Consider the following 5,089-nt stretch of genomic DNA (forward strand, 5'->3'; position numbering starts at 1 on the left):
GTTAATAGGTCACCCATAACTATCAAACTCATAGTCATATTAGTTATGTTTTCAAGGTTACATGGAGGATAATTCAGATAAGTGATCTTCAAACACTTCAAAGACCTATAGAAATTGGCATTTAAAATGTTTTAATAACGTAGGCTTTTCTTGACATGAGACACATCTGCTCCTGGCGGCATCAATCTGCTTCCAAAAAGGGATGATGGGTATCAAAAACTCCATATGGAGTTTGCTTCCTTTGTGAAAAAAAGCCTTTTGTGTAAGAAATTGCCCTTGCCTTTACTGCCGACTGTCTACTGTCCACACTGGACAAGAAGGACACACAATAATGGGACTGTCAAGCTTTGAAAGACAGGACAGGACACTCCTTCAAATTTTCCTGCTTCAGAAAAAAAACCTGTCAGATATTCCAGTCCTGTAGGCCAAAGATGGATACCCCAACACTACCAGGAAACTTTTGGGTGACTGTCCAGGCAGTCAACCATTTCTATCATTTCTCTTAGTTTTGGAAGTCACTTGTTGTGCACTTTCTGCTTACTGAGGTAAGAGTCTATCCTTCTTAAGTATGTGATGGGATTCAAGATCCACCCATTGTTTAAGTTTTGGTTAATTACTAAATTAGAATACATTCTCATTTTACTTTAAGTGTTTTCTAAATTAAGACACGAAGGTAAGTGTTAGGTAGCCAGACTGTCAACAACAAAGTGGGAAAAGTGTTACTGAACCAGAAGACCCACTGCAAAGACTCCTTTGATGTATGTGTGGTGAGAGGGGGAGGGGAAGGTAGGGAATGGGAGAAGACCAGGCTATACAGTTGCCTTCCCACCTACATTTTTTTTATTGAAATATTGAAACCGTATACAGATGCTTCTCAACTCAAGATGCGGTCACATGCTAAAACCCCTCTAGGTATAAATTTCCTGATTTTGAAATGGATTGAACACACCTATCAACATCACAGCTCAACCCTGACAAGCTTGTGTCCAGAACACTTGCTTAAACTAATTGCAGTTATGCAAAGCCATGCCACTCACAGCCCAATTTAAAATTATGTGCTCAATGGAGGAAATTATTGAAAATGGCACTGAAAGAAATACAAGTGGTGATAGTTGTGGACTCACCTGAAAATACGTGCACAGGACCATGTACGTCAACCTCTTCCGTATTCCTCTCAAGTGAGAACAAGTGTCTGGAACAGCGCAGGTGACGTGGACAGTGAAATCAGGAAGAAACTCAACCGTTACTGGAAACAGTCAGAAACCTGGATGTGGTGTCCATTTAACATGCAATGTGGAGGCCTTCACCTTCCTGGGAGGCCCCAGCAGGTGGTGTGGAGCCTGAATTCCAAGGACCCCTTCAGCTTTCCCAGTCTGCATTCCCCCTAGCAACCTCCTCCCCTTTCTGGTGCCCACAGCCCTCTTGACCCCTCCCTTGCCTTGACCTCTGCTGTCACCATCTCCTACCAATGTCTGATGCTGCAAGGCTGTCAGGCTGGGTCACCTTTAACAGTGTGTCACTGATCACGAGGTCAGAGGGCCAGATGCTGTAGCTTCTACATTGCCAGGCAACTCAGCTTCTCTTTCAAGTCCCAGCAGCACCCAGCACCTCTGAATTCCCAGCAGACGCCATGGAGGACACAGACAGGTTCTGTGCTGGTGTCTGGGTGGGGATCCTTACAGGAAAGCTGGCAGCAGTTAGATGAACAAGGTCTGACCTCTTCTTCATCCAGCAGCAATGACAGACCTGGCAGTTAAACCACCACAAGAGCAGCAGTTTAGCAACAGCCTGATTGGCTGCAGGCAGCAGGTCCACCATGTGATCCACTGGTAGCTTGTGATTGGCTGAAGCATCATTGCTGTGATTGGCTGAATCGATGGCTACAAGATTATCCTGTAATATTAAACTACAGGTTACACAGTGAGTTGGGTTACAGTTGACTCTGTATGGTGGTCACGTGTATACAAATTTTATCAGCCAAAAAGTGGATAAAAGTACAGGTCAAACAAGTTAGAATTTATTAGCCTCAGGCTGATCATCTTTCCATTCTTGAGGGCCTGACAGAAAACGTGGGTGTGAGTGTGGGCAGTGACCCCTTTTCTGCCAGGAAACAATGATCTGCTGCCTTCCAGACAGACTTCGTGATCCCACAGTGTCAGCTTAGCCAAACATTCCTGGATTTTACCCTTTCGTTGTTCAGAGGCCCTTCACCAGACAGGGACAGCGGGGTACAGCTGTTTAAATTGGAAAGGAACTTGAACAAAAGTGCCATTCTAAAATCAATTGTTAGTGAATATATATTTAATCTTTGAAGTGACGAACGAGTAGATGATAAGAACGAGTAGACGATACAGTGTAGAAGGAACAGGTTTTTCACAGAAGCCACCTTGAGGCAGTTCCAGCATATCCACAGGAGGGTCAGGTCTCAGAGGCAGCTCAGCAGTTGGTGGATGGATGGCGGTGAAGGCTGAGCACCACATGTCCTCTACTGCCTGTCTCTTGTTCCCAAAATGTGAGTTCCACGAGGCAGGGATCTGTACTCCTTTCTTCACTGCTGAATTCTCAGGGCCTAAGACAGAGCCTGGCACGTGGAAGGTTCTTGGGAACCATTGTCAGATATATGAGTGGCCATATTCACCTAACAGTTTTGTCTCTGTTCTCTCTTTTACATGGAAGTGCACACACATGCTCTCTCTTTCTCTCTCCCTCCCCCTTTCTCTTTCTCTCTCTCTTCTCTGACACACACACACACACACACCTCCACCTCCAGTGCAGGTGCCATCAACCTTTTATTAAACCTGACCATTTCCTAAATGACCTCCTCATGTGACTTTGGTTTATCTGTCATACAGACACTGAAAAATTTCTCCAAGACATTCAGAGCCTTAGGAAGGAAATGATGGTTCATATTTTTTGGCCTCTTCTGGCCCCATGATTTCTGCTCCACTTGACAGGCCTGTGCACATGCTACTTCCTGTCTGGACTGCCATTTTCTCTCCTCCTCCCTGCCACCTGCCAGAGCTAAATTCTTACAAACATCTGAGTAAATCATGATTCAGGTCTGTCTTTCCTGAATCTGACATTTGTGTCTTTTGAGCATTCTCACAGTCCTAGTCAAATAGTTCTAAGTGAATAAATACAACTTTAAAGCTGTGGAATGTAACATTAATGTCTCTGTAAAAGACATAAGGAATGTACTCATGAATATGAACAGGTACGTTCTGAAAAAGATCTCAGAATGTGCACACTAGAGTGTGTGAAGTCTCTGCTGGGAGAGGGAGTGAGGAGAACGTGTGGGTTAGGACGCACTAGATTCTTCTGTCCCTTGTTCTATAGCCTTTCCCATCAAGGATGCATGTGACACACAAGACCCCACGTGGAGGCAGAGCCCAGAAACAAAGATGGAGCCTTTGCCGTCACTGCTTTACCATGGTTACAGGGTCATTTTCCTCTCCATGGAGGGAGGTGGATTGGAATAGTCCTAGTCCCCTGCTCATTCTCTTGTCAGTCCCAGAAGGCTTAGAATTCCTGTCACCTTAGCAATGGCTTAGATTGAGAAAACCCTTATTCCCACATAAATTCTGTTCCAGGATTTAAATACTCATTTAATTCTAAGAACAAATGGAACATTGATGTGCTAATAAAAACAACACATATACAGAAGGACATCCCACATCAGAACACCTTAAGACATAAACCTTAGGAGCTGTTGTGCAAGCCTGCTCTTAGGAAATCTAGGTCAAACAACTGCAGCAAGAACAAGATGTTGCCAGGCGATGGTGGCGCACACCTTTAATCCCAGCACTTGGGAGGCAGAAGCAGGCGGATCTCTGTGAGTTCGAGACCAGCCTGGTCTACAGAGCAAGAACCAGGACAGGCTCCAAAGCCACAGAGAAACCCTGTCCCAAAAAACCAAAAAAAAAAAAAAAAAAAAAAAAAAAAAAAAAAAAAAAAAAAAAAAAAAAAAAAGATGTTGCCAAACACAAGCTGCTCCTCTGGACCCCACATGATCTTACCGAAGCCCCCACTGGATTCTGGGTCACGCACTGGATTCTGGAGGAGACACTTGAGAAGGTCTGATCCTGGTTTTCTGCTTCCTTCATTTCCTTCCCTAAGGCTGATGCTTTAAAGACTATCCTTCCCACACACCTGAACACTTGCAATAAAGAAAGAGTGGTGATTACTTACAACCCACTAACTGTGACATTAGAAACAAGTCAGTCTGAGAGCCTGGGTTTCCAAACACAGAGATTGACCAGCATTTTAGGATAAAAATCTAACTAGGGGCCATGAAGATGGCTCACTGGGTAAAGTGTTTGCTGAAAAAACATGAATGTCTGGGTTTACATCACTAGCAACCACGTAAAAACCTAGATGTGGTGGAGCAGGGTCCATAACCCCAGTGCTGAAGGGCAGAGATGGGCAGATCCTGGGAGCTCACTGGCCAGCCAGTCTAGCCAAACTGGCAAGCTCCAGGTTCAGTGAGAGACTCCGTCAAAACATATGGTGGGAAGCAATTGAGAAAGACATTCTGAAGTTAGTCTGTGATCACCACACGTCCCCACCAGGGGGAGTGCTCTTACACACATACTCATGCATATGCCAAACATATAAACTTCAGTGTACCACAGCTCAGTCTAGACTCCATCTGGAAAAGGTTAGAACATGTGCACACTGCACCGGGTGAGGACTGGAGGTGGGGTAAGGACTTTAGCTCAGTGGACCGTCTCTAGCTCAGACCTGGCCCCTCCTCTTTGAACCTTCTGGTCTCTGCCCACTGAGCCAGCAGTATGGCAGCTTATGATCCACTCCTATTTGTCCTCTTCCTTTGGTGTCTGACTGCCTGTATTGTGTTTCTCCATGCAGGTTCATTTTTTTGTTTGGTTGGTTTTGGTGTTGTTGTTGTTGTTTTGTATGTTTTTGGGAGGACAGGGTTTCTGTGTGTAGCCCTGGGTGTCCTGGAACTCACTCTGTAGAACAGGCTCGCCTCGAACTCACAGAGATCTATGTGCCTCTGTGTCCCAAGTGGTGGGATTAAAGGCATGCACCACCACTACCCAGCAGGTTCATTTCTGTTTAACCAATCCTA

The sequence above is a fragment of the Chionomys nivalis genome, chromosome 13 (genome assembly GCF_950005125.1).
Source record: "Chionomys nivalis chromosome 13, mChiNiv1.1, whole genome shotgun sequence".
Taxonomy (NCBI): Eukaryota; Metazoa; Chordata; class Mammalia; order Rodentia; family Cricetidae; genus Chionomys; species Chionomys nivalis.